Here is a 17191-nt window from a genome sequence, read left to right as displayed (position 1 = left end):
CACAGGGCCCCACTTTGACCTCAGTTAGGACCAAGTGGCTTTTTGTTCTATTGTGGCAAAATATACACAGCAAAATTTACCGTTTTGTCCACTTTAAGTCTACAGTAGCATTAAGTACTTTCACATCCTTGTGCGGCCATCACCACCGTCAATCTCCAGAACTTTTTTGTCACCCTAAACTGAAACTCTGCACCCTCCTCCCCCAGCCCTTGGTAACCTCTGTCCTCCTTTCTGTCTCTGCGCGTTTGACTCCTCTAGATATCTCATGGAAGTGGAACCGTTCAGAATTTGTCTTTTTGTGTCTGGCTTATTTCACTTAGCATGATGTCTTCGAGTTCGGCCACAAGGTAGCATATATCCGAGCTTCGTTTCTCTCTAAGGCTGAATGATGTTCTAGCGTATGGAAATACCACCTTCGGTTGACCCATCCATCCACTGATGGGCTCTTGGGCTGGTGTTGCCGCTTGTGATTCTTTGGGGTGTGTATCCAGAAGGGGAATGGCCAGATCACATGGTAATTCTATGCTTAATTTTTGAGCACCCGCCATATTATTTTCCAAGGGCCAAATGGTTCTTACACACCGGTGTCCATGCACAGTCCCCACCCCCCACGTCTGCTGTTTTATTTCGGACCTCAGAGCCATTAAATGGATAATAATAACAAGCTTTAGCTTCCACCTCTCAGGGGATTGAGAGAGCCACTGAAAACACTACTCTGCCAGAAAGGCCTCAAAACAAGGATCCTGACTGCCCCACGTTTCGGAGAATGGAACTTTGACTCACGGGCATCCCATGGCGAGTGCCATCGTGAGCAGGAAAACACCCTCCACCTGCACCGGGACCCAGAGGGACATAACCCTTCACCTTAGCAGACCTGGAAGGCACAGCGGATGGAAGGGCACACAGAGAGCCATATCCACAAAAATGTGTCTGCTCTGCCCCTCTGTCCAATTATGATCCAGCGTCTCCACACCCCCTGGGGACCGGGGACTTGTTTGTTCGAGCTGGCATATCTATTATTACTCTTTAGGTAGTTAGGAGAATCATTTGCCGCGTTCATTAGCAAGTATCACCTTATGGATTACTAAACAGCAGCTCTGCTTTAGCTAATGAGCCCCAATAGTGTAATACTTTACATATTTTATGGCGAGACAATTAAGCAATGTCTTGCTTTTATAGCAGACCTTAAAATAAATCGTTCAGGGTACAAAGAGGGCACACGGAGGTAATGGCACCCGTTGCGTGCTCGTGGCCAGAATTGGAGAAGCTGTGTTCTCCTCTGCCCAAACTCTCGTTGTGCACATATGCAGGTGCTCAGTCCACAGGAGAGTAACGGATTTGCAGAGCTCTCTCGCTCCATTTCCCGGCTTCGTCATCACAGAGTACTTGGGGACTCTAAGGCAAGGGAGACGGAGAAGGAAAAGAGAGGAGAAAAGAACTGAGCTGGGCTTTGTCTTGGCAGGCGGGAACGGGTGCGAGACGCCGTGTGTACCGAATGTCTCCCCTATGCCAGGCATCCATATCCATCCCTCATTTAATGTTCATGAAACACGGAAAGGTACGTGTTAGCAATCCTGTCATGTAGGAGGAAAAACTGAGACGTAGGGAGATTGTGGTTGTTTGCTCGAGGCCGCACAACTTGTAAGTGACTGTGCCAGGTCTACGTTGATTCACAGACTTGATTCCTCCAGGACCCTGTGTCAAGGGCAGAGGCAGATTTTAGCATTCCTACCTCCAGTAAAGAGGAGATTTTAGCATTCAGAGATTTCACCACCACACCGCCACCTAGACCTCAGGTCTACCGTTCCACATTTCCCTCCAAGCACAACATACTTCTTAGGGCTGCAGAATGGACACGTATGGGCGAGCCGCTGCCCTGGGCATGGCGATTGCCACCCGCAAGTTTATGGGCAGCAGGTGCACCCGCAGACTCAAAACTCACAGAGGACATGGCTTCCCTCCCTACGCGAAGGCAGGCCCTTTTCTTGCCTTCACAGCACGAGTCTCCAGCCTCTCATGGAGTCTCATGACTGCTTCCGTGAGCAAGGACATCGTCCCCAAGGCTGGTCCGAAGTCCTGTTTACTCTAATGGTTCTCTAGGGGCTGCAACTCGCCTTCCACTCCTGCAGGCCGCCTGCCAGAAGAGAGATGCTTACCATGGATGAGGCCAATGGGGAGAGCCTTCCCGTGCCATGTTTAATATATATTTTTATTTTTATTTATGCATTTCATCTGCCATACGGTGGAATACTATGTAGCTATAAACAAACAAACTAATAAGCAAGGTGTTTCTGAACAGGAATAGAAAGATCTCTAAGATATATGCTGAAATGAAAAAGAATGAGAATAATTTTATTTCCTTTTGTGTAAAAGGGGGGAAAATAAGAATCGATAGTCACATTCGCTTGTGTCTATGTCTTGGTCCCTGAACTATGTATAAGACATCAAGAGGAGTGGTTACCTCTTCTTACAGGTATCGTCTACGGCAGGGGAGGGGGGTTGTTGAGCGACCTGGGGACACCTATTAAAACACCCCAAATCTAGAACACTGACAACACCAAATGCTGGCAAGGATGCGGAGCAACAGGAACTCTCATTCACCTGCTGGTGGGAATGAAAGTGTCACAGCCACCTTGGAAGAAGTTTGGCAGTTTCTTACAAAACTAAACATATTCTTGCCATACGCTCCAGCAGTCGTGCTCCTTGGTATTTACCCGAATGCATTGAAAGCTGATGTGTCCACAGAGACCTGTACATGGGGTACTTATAGCAGCTTTCCTCATAACTGCCAAAACTTGAAAACAACCGGAAGGTTCTTGGGTGAGTAAATGGACGAAGGAATGGCGGCACCTCCAGACGACGGCGTATTATTCAGTCCTAAAAAGAAATGAGCTGTTGGACGATGAAAAGACATGGAGAAACTTAAATGCGTCCCAGCAAGTAAAGGAAGACAATCTGAAAAGGCTTACTGTGTAAATTACTGTGCAACTCCAACTATGTGACATTCTGGAAAAGAGAAAATTACGGAGTCAGTAAAAAGATCAGTGGTTGCCAAGGGTTGGGGGAAGAGAGAAATTGAGAGTACAGGATTTTTAGGGCAGTGAAACTACTCCGTATGAGACTGTAATGGTGGACATGTGTCATTATACATTTATCCAAGCCCATTTGGGAGGCCCAACACCAAAAGGGAACCCTAATGTAAACTGTGGGCTCTGAATGATGATGATGTGTAGATCCATCAACTATAATAAATATACCAGTCTGGCGGGGGGTGTTGATAACGGGAGAGGCTACGCACACATGGGAGCAGGATGCATGATGGAAATCACTATATCTTCCACCTTCCACTCAATTTGGCTATGACCCCAAAACTGCTCTAAAAAATAAAATCTGTTTTAAAAAAGAAATAGTAGACTCAAGGATCTCCACACCTTTGCAGCCTGGGGCCATTTGGCGCTATGACCATGTCGGGTTCACTGTGTTAAAGCTCAGAAATCATTTATGTTCAGAATGAGAGCCCCAAGCGTGAAAGCCAAACACTACGTTCTCTAGGTTCTTCTTAATGAGAAAATAACACTAAGGATGCATTTCCAAATAATTCTACTCAGAGTGTATTCTAAGAATTGGGGCTTGGCCAAAACCGGTTATCTGGAACGTTCTCTACTTGGGACAACTGACTACCGTGTAATGTTTACTACCATACTCCTGACAAGGAATACAGCATTAGCCCGCTGCTCACTAGGGGATGAACATTCTCCAGGTAGGACGTTCGCTTGAATGTGTCTCCGTCATACGCTGGAAGGCTCTGCTCTGATCTAGCTGCTCAGCTTCACACCATAAAGAGAGTTCTTTGGAGGTGGGGGAGGCTCCAAGGGGTCAAGGTCCCAGAAGAGAAAGGCGGAGGACGTCCTTGCATAGACATGGATGAAGCCAAAATCCCGCCAGGCGCCAAAAGTGAAGTCAGTCCACACACGCCTTCACAGGCACACGTGCGGATGCTCATTGATGGCATGGACATCCCCCAGGGGGCCCGCATGGAGGAGGATGGCCAAGAAGGGAGCACACCTTCTGGCAGGAACCAGAACTCTTTGCTGTGGAAGTGAGCACTGACCCGTACATTCTGGGCCAAAGGAATCAGGCAGTGAGGAGAAATAAGGCGGTGGATATAATATCAGTAACTGTCGTTTCCTGAGATCCTGCCATGTGCCAGGCACTGTTCCAGGCACCAGAGATTCAGTGGTGAATGAGACGGGCAAGGCTGTGTTTTTGCCAAGCTTATGATAAAGGTGGAGACAGAAGATGCACTTTGTTTATGGAGTTTAATTATTATTGATTTTAAAGAAACTCAAGGATGATACGTGCTATTAAGAGCATGAAACAGAATGATGAGAGAGGGAGACTAGAGTAGCCTTTGGAGCAGGAATTTAGGGAAGACCTCTCTAATGAAGCAACACTCAAAGGCCAAATTCCCTGTGAGGTAGCAGCCATGTTGAGAGCTGAGAGCAGATCAGAGTATGAAGCAAGTGAGAAGCCTAAGAAAAGAACAAACCTATGAGTGTGAGTAACAAAAAGACCAGGGAGGGTGGAGTGGGGTCATTAGGGGAAGGAGTGGTAGAAGATGAGATCAGAGATGTCAGCCAGGGTGCCATCATGGAAAGCCTTGCAGGCCCCAGTAAGAAGCCTGGGTTTATTTCTAAGTGTGATAAACTTTCAGCCACTGGAAGCCTTTAATAGGGAGAGGGATATGACCCATCTCAGTGAATAATGGCAGGAGCAGAACCAGAGCACCAAAAGAGGTCATTCTAAGAAGTTAAGGAGCAATGATGATGACCGGGACTAGGGAGGAAGCAATGGGGATGGAAAGAAAAAGTCAGATTTGAAATATATTGTTAGGGTAGATAGTTTTAAGTACTTGCTAATGGATTCAATGTGGAGGATGAAGGGAAAAAAGAGTCAAGTGAGACTCAGCATCACTTTTATATGTCACATATTTCTAGCATCGCGCATGGCCCGCTACAGGAACTAGTAAATAGTTGGATGCTTGCTTGTCCACTGGTAAGTTGGTTGGCTGGCTGGTTATCTGGGTTGATTGGGTAGTTGGTTGATGGGAGAGAGGGAGGGAGGGAGGAAAGGATGGATAGGTGCTTGATTAATACTTGGGTGGATAGGTAGTTGACTGGTGGAGTAGATAGGTAGATGGGTGGATGGGTAGATGAGTAGATGAATGGCTTTATGGTTGATGGTTGGATGGATGGATGGGTTGTAGAGAGGTTGACTTGTTCACCAGTAGGCTTAATATATTTCCTGCACAGCCTCTCCTTTCAGGCTCCTTTGCACCCACCCAACTCCCTTGAGCCTAATTCCCTGCCTTGACCAACACCAAGAGTTTTCCATTTTAGCCCAGTGCTTGCTATTTCCCCCATGGCCCTGCATCCTCAGGATCTTCCAGGGCTGTTGAGGGACTAATGCTGAGCTCCAAGTAGTCGAAGATCTTCAGTGCAGTGGTGGATATTCGTAGTGGGCCGTAGACTCAGGCAGAGCCCAACTTTGCCTTTTTTGTGGCCATGTGGCCTGGGGCAGGTCACTCTACCGCAGTTCCACTTGGTAAATGGAGCTAAGAACGGCTGGCCCACCTACTCACAGGATCATGAGAATCAAACAAGAAACGGTGGATGAGGGTGTTCAACGGGTGTCAGGGCGTATTCTCATTAGCCTGCCATTGCCGTTAAGGAGCAAGAGCTTCCTGTCTGGAGCAGGCATTTCCCTTTTTGTTGTCTTCACCTGCTGCTGCTCTCACAGCCCCACTCGGACCTGCAGCTCAGGCTTCTGCCCTCACCCCTGATATCCACACATGTAACCCATCTTGATGGTACGTTGCAAAAGCTCCTGCAATGCCGTCTGCATTCTGGTTCTGCATTTGAAAAAGAAAGCTTGTCTCCTACTCCAAGATCTCCAGCGCAGCCCATAGTACAATGCCTACATGTAGCGAGTGCTCAAAAAAGTACATGTGCACGAACAGTGCCTCCTCATTGATTTTCCAGACTTTCTTTTGTCTAGGTGTGTTAGTTAGCTTTGGGTACGTTGAAAAAAAAAAAAAAAAAAAAAAAAAACAAGACTGTAGCTGTTTGAAACAACAAGCATGTAATAGTTCTCATGATTCTGTGGGTTGGCTGGCAACTCCTCCGGTTCGGGTGCCTCAGCTGAAGCCAGATGGTCTAGGACAGCCTCGTTCCCGCATCTGAGACTTCTGAGCGGACTGGGACCTCTCTCTACATTGTATTTCGTCCTTCAGAAGGCCAGCCAAGCTTTCTCACCAAAATGGCGGATGAACTCCCAAGCAAGAGGGTGCAAACCCAATGCACATGCACTTTTTAAGACTCTACTTACGGGGCACCTGGGTAGCTCAGTCGGTTGAGCGTCTGACTTCAGCTCAGGTCACGATCTCACGGTTCGTGAGTTCGAGCCCCGCGTCGGGCTCTGGGCTGATGGCTCAGAGCCTGGAGCCTGCTTCCGATTCTGTGTCTCCCTCTCTCTCTGCCCCCCCCCCATTCATGCTCTGTCTCTCTCTGTCTCAAAAATAAATAAACATTAAAAAAAATAATAAAAAAAAAGAAGAAAAAGAAAGAAAAAATATTTTACAAAAAAAAAAAGACTCTACTTACATCACGTCTGCTAATGTTTACTGGCCAAAGCCGGTCATGCAGGTAAGCCCAGAGTCATTCTGGGAAAGGACCACACAAGAGCATTGTCACAGGAGGCGTTCGATTTATTGGGGGTCATTAGTCCAACAACCTACCACGTTAGGTAACTCAAAAGTGGCTTGACTGCACCCACATTCTAAAAACTCCTCTGGGAAGCAGAACATTGAAGACCAACGGGGGGAGCCAGGGAGAACACGAAGCGGCTGAGAGCTGTCAGGCATGGCAGGAATTCTGGGAGAGGAACTGGAACTTCCTACTAACATGACACCTCCCCTGCACACACCAGCTTGCAACCTCTGTCTTAGTCAGCTGTTGACACAAAATACTGCATGACAGACAATCTCAAAACATCAGTGACTTACAAAAAAATACTTATTCTCCTTGTTGGCAGGTCTGTGACTTTTCTAAAGTTGCTCCCTCCCACGGTTGACTTTTGGGGGCTTAGACTGAAAGGGCAGTGGCTACCCAGGGCACACGCGTCTCACATCAGCCGCAGAAGTGCGGAGAGAGCGCCCAAGTGCACAATCACATTTCAAACCTTTCTCACGTCACATCTGTGATCATCCCACTGGCTGATGCAAGCCCCATACCTAAGCCCAAAGTCAGAGGGCAGGGATATTCCCCCTCTCCACCACGAAGTATGATAAGGGTGTGGATGTCGAATACTCCTAAAGAGAAAGGCAGAACTGTAATTAACTTTTTAATCTACCAACACCTCCTCATCGCATCCCTCCTCACCTTCCCATTTCCCCCACTCCAGCTCAGTCGATTCAAAGCTGTAGGTAACAAGCAAGTCAGCCAGACTTGCCCCCCCCCACCCCCCGCCAGGTGCCCAGCGCTTTCCTTGAAGCTTCTCGATACTCAGGTGCCCCGAAGACGATATGGAGAAGGTTGACATGGCTAGAAACATGACGTGGGCTTAAGTTTTTATCTTGCCACAGAAGAGAAAGCCCTGCGGCCACGGAGCTACCTTTGTCACAGTAGAAGTGCCCAACATTCCCAATTGCGACACTTATCATCATTTCTGGTGTCCAAGATCACCAGCATCTTGTAGTCAAGGCTGAAAACAGGGCTATTGGCTGAGCTCCATATCTGACAGAGACTCGTGTCCAGGACATATTTTTATCATTAAAACTCCTTCTAACAGTTAAAACAGCGGAACACTTTTGAGGCGACTGGGCAAAACTTCCTCAGGAAACATGCTGATTTCAACCACCTGGGCAGAGCAGATGTCCTGATCTTCTTTTTATCTTGCTGAACACCTTTATTGATTTATTACCTTCTCCTAACATGTGTAAAGGGAGATCCTATTCATTTGCTCATAGAGCTTCCCCAGGCCCTAGGAACTGAAGTCGAGAGGAGGTTAAAAAACACGAAGATTTTTAGGGTGCACCTGCTAAGTGCTAGGAACAGGGCTGGGAGACCCAGGCAAGCAAGCAATGACCAGTCACGGCCCTGGTCAACACAGAGCACACGCATGGGAGGCAACCACAAAGAAGAGGAGACAGCATTTGATGCAAATGACAAATCCTCTAGGAGTTTTAAGGAAGAAAATGTTCCTCTGGGCTGGTTGAGCAGAGCTGGTGCACCTTGAGATAGGAGGGAACTAAGATTGAGAAAGGTGAAATGGCTTGCTCAGTGAGGATGGGGAAACCAGGATTAAGACTCACTGCTCCTGCATTTGGATTCCAGGCATGTCCATTCTGTCATAATGGCTTCCCTCATCGACCACTGTCCAGGGATGTCTTCCTTAGCCATGTCCAAGGTTACATAGATGGAGACGGATTAGAATGAACTCCACAGTGACATTCAAGACCTAGTTTCTAGACCTGGCTTTATCACTTTTCAGTCGTTGAGTTCCCTGGCAAGCCATTCTGTTGGAACCAGGCCTTTTTCATCTGTAGGAAGGGTGTAAAAATCAGAGAATATCAGAACTACAAGTGATCTTGCAGGTTATCTACTCCAACCATCCACAAGATACTTGAATCCCTTTCCGGTGGAAGAAATGTAACCAGTGCTACAATAACTTCTGATGACAGAGAACTCATCACTCTCTGGGAAAGCATTTATCACGTTTGGACAGTTCTTTTGGAAAGTCCTTGTTTAGAGTGAGCTGAAGTTTATCGTCCTGCTTACTCTCCTTGTAGATCTTTGATCTCCCCCTTTGAAATGAGAAGAACCCGTTGGCTTTCGCTTCCGTAGAATAGGTCTTTCTTCGTCTGGGGAACTGATTCACAGGACCCCTGAGCTTTCTCTTCCGCCTATCAGACACCCCCAGCTCCTCCCCTCACGTCTCACGTCACCTGGTTTCAAGTCCCTTCGGCAACTTGATCTTTCTTCTCTGGACGGGCTTCCATTTTACTTTCAAAGCTCTAAAAGCCAAGCGTGGGAGCCGCTGGTAAGTTGGTACCAGCCCAGAGCAGGGAAATCCTTCCCCCTTCCAGCAACAGCATTTCTAACCTCACAGATAGAAATGGAGCAGCCTTTCCTCCCAGACTTAGGCTTATACTGGACTCCCTTTCAGCCAACTAGGTCTGTTTTGCACATGTCAATAACGCACACCCCCTTGGTTTCTCATTAGGTGCTTGCACGTGGATTAACCCAAACACTGCTCTTACACCTATCTTTGTTATACTTCACCTTCCTTGATTCAACTCTCTGCTCCAAATGTCAAAATCCATTTGTGTCTTTTAGAGGTTATTTTTTCTTTTTGTTGATCTTCCTTGCACCGTGGTGATTTTACTTTAAAATTTTAGAGCATGCTGAGACCTAAAAGAGCTGATCCAACCCTCTCATTTATTTATGGTTCTCTCTGTTTTCTTTGAATGATTTTTTTTAAGTTATAGAAAGTAGAGTAAAAGTTATGAATGGATATTTCACAGAAAAGAATACTATTCCTATATACACGAATTATATATATTATAATTATATATAAATTATATATATATATATATTTATATGCAAGTGGCTCTTGTATATATGAAAAGTTGGCCACTCTGATGCACAATAAGGGAAATGAAGATTACCCACCAAATACGAAGAGATCAAAAAGCTGTCAAAAGCAGAGGAAAGACGCATGCTTTTATGTTGTTGGTGAAAAAATAGAAAATGTTATGAGAGTAATGTGAAAATGTTTACTACATTACAAATACAAATATATATGTGTGTGTGTGTATATATATATATACATATACACATATATATATAATGAACACACTATTTGACATTTTTAGGAATTTATTCTACAGATGTACTCAGATGTGTATGCAATTAATTAGGCATGACTTACACTACAACATTGTTTCTAGAAGGAATATTGGAAACTACATAAATGCCTACCAATAGGAAACTGGTTAAATAAAATATGAGACAACACATATTGAAATATTACACAGTTGTCTTCACAAAGAGGGTATTTCCACCTACGGCGGTGATGGAAAAACTAGCCTTTTCCCTTCATAAACAATTAGAAAATCGGGTCCAAACAATTGTTTTCTGACATTGAAAAATAGGCAGCGTAGGACTGCGGTCCCTGAGCCCAAGCTCCCAAGCAGAGTATAATGGACTTGCTGAGATAACGAGACAAAGATTCGAGTTCAGAGAGGTTAGGGTAACCGGAATTTGTGGAGCAGAATTCTAAAGAAGAGAAAACCATGCAGAGGAAGTCTCCAGAAACCTTCATGGCGACCTCCTGAGTCTTTGAAGACTAAGAGGTTTATGCATAGAGACTCCACAAAGCTATTCAAAGAACAACTATCAGGGTAAGAAATACTAATGGAACTCACACAGAATTTGAAGATGTGCAAGTACCATGCACTTGTTTGGAGAACATTCTTTCAGTCAGCATCAGAAGCAACATAGAGACCCCCCCAAAAGCCATTGCCTTCAGAATAGAACTAAAGAAGTCCTAAACTAAAGGCTATTCTAGACACGTTCTAACAAATTTTCAAGCAAGTCTTGAAATGATTGCTTTATTTCTCCAAGTGAATTAACTGTCTGGAAAATAAAACACACCACTTTTATTTTTTTTTTATTTTTATTTTTATTTTTTTTTTAACATTTATTTTTTATTTTTGAGACAGAGAGAGACAGAGCATGAACGGGGGAGGGTCAGAGAGAGAGGGAGACACAGAATCGGAAGCAGGCTCCAGGCTCCGAGCCGTCAGCCCAGAGCCCGACGCGGGGCTCGAACTCACGGACCGCGAGATCGTGACCTGAGCTGAAGTCGGACGCTCAACCGACTGAGCCACCCAGGCGCCCCAGAACACACCACTTTTAAAGACAACAAAATCCACATGCTCAACTACATAATAATCGCATGCCCAGTATCCAATCAAATATTACTAGACAAGCAAAGAAGCAAAGAAAGGTCACCAATATCTAGGAGAAAAAAGTGAGCCAATAGAAACGGACCCACAGGTAGTCTAGATGATAGAATTAGCAGAAAAGACTTTTATTTTTTTAAGTTTTATTTATTTATTTGTGCAATATATGCAAGATATGTATATATATTGTACAAAGAATATACCTCCAGAATATACACATTTTTAAATGTTCATTTACGTTTGAGAGGGAGAGACAGAGAGACAGAGCACGAGCAGGGGAAGGGCAGAGAGAGAGAGGGAGACACAGAATCTGAAGCAGGCTCCAGGCTCCGAGCTCTCAGCACAGAGCCTGATGCGGGGCTCGAACCCACACACTGTGGCCAAAGCCAGACGCTTAACCGACTGAGCCACTCAGGTGCCCCTTGCATCCCGGAAGACAAACAACCCAATGAAAAAAAACATGGGCAAAAGGTTTGAGCGGACACCTCACAGAAGAAGATGTACAGATGGACGATAAGTACATGAAAAGATGCTCAACATCACGAGTTATCAGGGAAATGCAAATTAAACGTGTAATGAGATTCCACCATACAGCCACCAGAATTGCTATTTAAGAAAAAGAAGAAAGACAATGCAAAATAAGATGTGTTCAAGGTGTCGTGCTCAAGTAGAAGTTCCCGCTTTGGGGACCAGAGCGTCAGTGAGACTTTCAGGAGGGGTCTGCCCCAGGTTAGGGTACATGGCCAAAATGATACCTGGAAGGGCCACTAACTTGAGGCTGTGATACCAACAAAAGAATTCTCTGAACAGGAAAACGTGCTGCGCCAATTCAGAAGTGAAAATTATGGACATTTTCTGACTCAGTCGCCTTGAATATAATTGTATCCACAGACTACGAACCATTTGCAGGGGCTTCCGATATCACCAATCCCGCCCTCTCACTTGACCCTGGAATAGCTAAGTGAGGGGCACACGGTGGCAGTTAGAAGCAAAGTGCTGAGTGACATACACCTAGCCCCCAGCTCTAATTCCATCACTGAGCGGCTGAGACCTTGGGCAAGTTGTTTCGTGTCTGAGCCGCAGTTTTCCTCATCCATAAAGTGGGGATAAGACAACCTACCTCACGGGAGGGCCACGAAAGCTTCTGTGAAATCAAGTGGCGGTTGGCACGCGATGTTCGCAACAGAGGGCTGGTGTCGCTATTATTTGTTAAACCTATCAGACTTTCTCATGGCCTTGAGCTACTCTTTTGGTGTTCCAATGTGCAGCGTCCCCTACCATTCTGTGCTAGGATGCAGTGCCAGTACTGGGCCCGTTTGCTCTCAGGTCTGATCTACACCCTCTCCTTGTTCTGCATCACAGCAGGGATGACCCAACAGGCTGCGGTTCCCAGACTCCTGTGTCAGCCAATGGGAGGCACTGGTGAGGGATTGGAGGGCAGGGCAAAGGAAGAAGCCAGGGTATTTCTCCTTCTATCTCTCTGCCCGAGATGTCTTCTCCGGTAGCAGCTCTTCCAATAGCTCCAGAGAACATTCCCTGCACAGGCCTGCCTGATTCCAGATCACCCTGGGCTCCAGTAACACGGTCTCTTCCTTCTGTTTCTCCGGCTTCAGGTGCGAGTGGCTTCCGGCCCTGACTGATCGGAGTTACTTCACTGAACCCTGTTTGTAACAAATTCCCTGTATTACATTCCCTCTGTTATAAACACCTGACGCAGTCTCCGTGTCCCCGTCAGCCCCTGACTGTACAGGTGGTTGGTCACCTGGTATGTAATACCCTTGGGATTTGCAGAACATTAATCGTCATTGCCTGTGTGCTTGTTCAGAGTCTGCCGTAAGCGCCAGTCCTCAATCAATCGCTCTGCGGTGGAAGCTTTGCATTCCTCCGATCCTTTCAGCAAAATACCTGCCGCTAATTACTTATTACCCAAGGGGATGGCTTCTCTCTGTTTTCTAGCTTGGTGGCCGGTACCTGGCTCTGTGTGTTTGTTTCTGGGGTTCGCCTCTGGTGTAGGAATGGGAGGAACATTTTCATCTCTTTCTTTTCATTGAGAAGAGTGACTTCCTGATTGAGACGTCAGTTAATAATGGATTTGTTTTTCCTTGCCGTTGGGCAGAAACCAGAGCCCCTCCCATGTAACCCCCACACACCTCTTTACCCTGTCCTCGTCACCCCCACACTGACCCCACACGGCAGCTCAGGGCTGTTGCTGCTGAACAGTATCATTCACCCTGTGACCAGGGTGAATTTGCACGGCGCTGGGCAGGTTTGTCAGACAAAGGTGCCCCCCCTCTAGAATCGGCTATAGAATTTTCAGGGCCCAGGGCTGAAAGGAAAAAGTGGGGCACCTTATCCGGAGAGTAACAACAGCAGAGTGCTAAACCGAGCACATAGGCCACATGGCCATGCACCGAGCTCTTTCCCCACCTCCCCCAGCACAGCATCATGGAGTTGCAGCCTGCTTTGGGGAGACCGGATTTAGGGAGACCAAAAACAGCGCCAAATGAGATGGGATAAGTGGCCTTGTATGGGCATAGTCCCAGTGATAAAGGACTTCTTTCTGCCAAATGGGCTGCACGGCAAGAAGGACAGTAAGGGAAGAAGAAATGGATGTGCCGACCCTGACATTCAGCCAGGGCAAGTGGACCTATTTTACAAAATAATCAAGCTGCGAGTTTGGTCTCTATGCGATGCCCACATTGCCCACCCCCCAGGCACTATTTTGGTCCCCAAAGCTTGTCCAGCTCGGTCACCTTCTTCATGTACTTTAGACACGTGATCTTGTGTTGTCTGGAAGAAGCCACCCAAGACCTGACCAAGCCAAGAGGAAGGGGCGATCCCTTAACCTGGGCCAATAGCATGTCAATTCATCACAACCTATCTGTACGGAAAAAAGAAAGTGATCTCCGTAGAGAGACACGAAAATTGACAGATGTACAGACCACATTAAGTCATGGAAAATATAGATGCTGGGGACAACCCCCCCCCCCCCCCAGCTCAGGGCTGGCCTGTAGTGTGGGAGTCACAGACATAGTCTGGACAAGGGATGAATTCTATCTCCGCCACTTGCTATATGGTCTTGGGATAAAAGATTTCATGCCCTTAATTTCAGTTCTCTCATCTAAGAATTGGAACAACATCTATCTTATTGGAGGATTAAACTAACGTACATAAAAATGTGTGGCCTGGAGCATGTGTACTAATTCTCAAAAAACGGTAGTTTGTATCTATGGGTACATGTATCGCGTATATGGGTAAATCTGTATTCACATATATAGATATAAGTATGTGCTTTATGTGTATATTTAGGTAAATGTTTTCATGCATCTCTGTGAATGTGGTCACGTGACCACTGTCCTAAACAACTTTCTCTGACCTCCAGCTGCCCCTTCAAACCAGCTCCACAGAGCATTCTTTCCCTGCCCCTGGGATAAGGCAGGTCCCATTGCGACTCTGGTCACTCTTCGATGACAGCCTCGCGGTCACTTTTAGTCCCAAGCACGATCCCATTTCAGGAATTGAACTGTCAGGCCCAGGGTCGTAATCACTCACCCCCCTACCCTCAGCCAGTGTAGAGCCAGCTGACAATGAGGACAGGCAGTGAGGACGAGGTAGTGTCTCCACGTCCTAACCTTGTGCTTCTTTTCCTCTAGCGCCTAACCACCCATGAGACCGCCAAGTTTTGGAAGAGAGGAGGAAGAAGAGGCCTTCCTCGTTGATGTGATCACATGTTCCTGGATGTTCAAAGCCCGCTCATTCTCTCGGGAGTGCGGAGAAGGGTCCTTTCTCTGGGTTTGGGCGAAACTCTCCTGCTGGGAACTTCTCTCACGCCTGCTCCCTAGGACATCCCATCCCCCGGGCTCTCAAACGTCTCCCTCCCTCCGATATTCACCGTTGGGGTCCCATTGCCCCACCGGCCAACAGCAGCTTCCCTATCTCATGGGGAAAACTCGTGCACCCAGGCTCCCAATACTAGGGGACGCATGTCAACGTTTCTGAGTGGTTCCTCTTGAACTTGTCTCCCCTGGCGTGAAGCGAGGAGGAAATACCACATGGGGACCAGCCATGGAGGGCAGACAGAGGCAGAAAAGGTGGTGAAATGGGGAAAATGTGCAACATTCCAACTACTCCCTTCGAAGAAATGCTCTGTCCTGACCTCTTTATCTCAATCCTTTTATAACTTCTGGGGAGTACCATTTTAGCATCCTGTCGTAGGCAGATGAATTCCCAGATATGGAAACTAGGCAGAGAGTCCTCATAAAGGTCACCTGTGCGTTATAACTGGAAAAACTCCAATCATGAGGAACATCACCTGGAAAGATAATTAAAAGAAAATCGAAACGAATATGCGGTGCAGTTCATTTATTCCAGCGTTTTCGAGCGTGTGCTGTGCTAGGCTAGACGCTGGCCCTCCAGGAGCACCCCCCCCCCACCCTGATCAAGGAGACACCCACTAACAGACAGCCAATGGGGAGTCACAAGACACAAAACTCCAAAGGGAGGATCAGGCCAAATACGTGAGCCTGATAAAGCTCTGGGACAAGAAGTCTGCATGTTTCCCCTAATCACATGGTTTCTCCATCAGGCATCTCTGAGAGTCTGAGGAGGGCAGTTATGGAGAGGGGGTATCTATGAGGTTTCTTCAGCAATTCTAGAAGATTAGCAGGAGCCACGCATTTACCCAAGAAACATCTGCATAGGTCAGTAAGACACGGAATTTCTTTCCTTTGGGCTGAAATTTCGTTGGTACTTCTCGTCTCCTGCTAATCAACAGGTCCGTTTGGAAGCCACGTGGCTTTGATTATTTGTAAATGGAGACGCGCATTAATTCATAAGCTGTAGAGTTTGGTCTACACTTGGCCCATAGAAAAAAAGTATTAGAAGGGAGTACCAGGGGAAAGGTTTTAAACAGGGAAGCGAGTAGGTCAGACTTGGGTTTTAGAACCGTCTTTGCAGACGTGCTGGGGGAAAATGGACCGAAGGGGTCAAGAATGGAGGTGGGAAAGCTTCTCTGCTCTAGTCACCTGGGAGAGGCTGGTGAGGGACCCAGGCAGATCCTTGTGTGCCATCCATCCACCTGTCCGTCCATCCATCCATCCAACAAGTTCATTGAGCAGTTACAAAGTGTCAGGCACTACCCTGCGTGCTGAGGACTCAGCAGGGATAAGCCACAGAGACAGAGCCCGCCCCCCCCCCCAAGCATGCCATCCACACAGGAGCCACGGTGTGTTATGCCATCACACAAATGGATGTGTGGTTAGGGATCGGGATGGGTGCCGGGAAGACAAAGTCCAGGGTGCGCGGACAGTAGGACAGGGTCCTGATGTCGATCACATTATTATGTTTCTAAGGTCTGGGGAGACAAATGACGCCCAGGCAATCCTCCACTCTTGCCCACAGAGTGAGAAGAGACTGCCCGCCTGCTGCGCCCCTGCGTGGGGTCCTGTACTTGTGATGGTTCCAGCAATGGGACAAGTGTCATTTAGTAGTTATTGAGGCCATGAATAGACACCTACATCCTAGACCAAACCCGTAATACAGATGATGAAACTGAGGTTTAAACAGTTTAAGTCTGGCCCCAGGGTCTGTTTATACCCCCACCGTGGCTCTCAACAGGTTGCCCCCAGCATCCACAACACCTGGGAATATGCTGGAAATGCAGGTTCTCAAGCTCAGATAAGGTCAGCAGCTCTGTTCTCAAGGAGCCCTTGGGCTGAGTCAAACACCTGCCATAGATTGAGAAGCACTGGGCCACACCGGTGGGATTTGACCGATCGCAAGAATTACCGGTGATATTGTTGAAATTACAGCCTCTTTGGTTTTTATTTTTATTTTGAGAGAGAGAGAGAGAGCATGAGCTGTGGAGGGGGCAGAGGGAAAGAGAGAGAGAATCTTAAGCAGGCCCCATGCTCGTGCTCAGCACGGAGCCCGACGCAGGGCTCGATCCCTTGACCCTGGGATCATGACCTGAGCTGAAATCAAGAGTCAGACGCTCAACTAAGCAACCCAGGCGCCCCTAAAACTGCAGCTTCTTAACACCACCCCGCTAACCTACTACTTGGGAGAGGTCCTGGGAATCTGTATTTTTTAACAAAGCCCCCATCAGGCAAGTTTTGGAAACATTCATCCAGAGTTTAACATTTAAAAAAAATTTTTTTAATGTTT

This window comes from Panthera pardus, unplaced genomic scaffold, assembly GCF_024362965.1.
Source record: "Panthera pardus isolate Hobbes unplaced genomic scaffold, ASM2436296v1 HiC_scaffold_22, whole genome shotgun sequence".
Classification (NCBI taxonomy): Eukaryota; Metazoa; Chordata; class Mammalia; order Carnivora; family Felidae; genus Panthera; species Panthera pardus.
The sequence above is the reverse complement of the archived record's forward strand: the minus strand, read 5'-3'. Positions refer to the sequence as shown.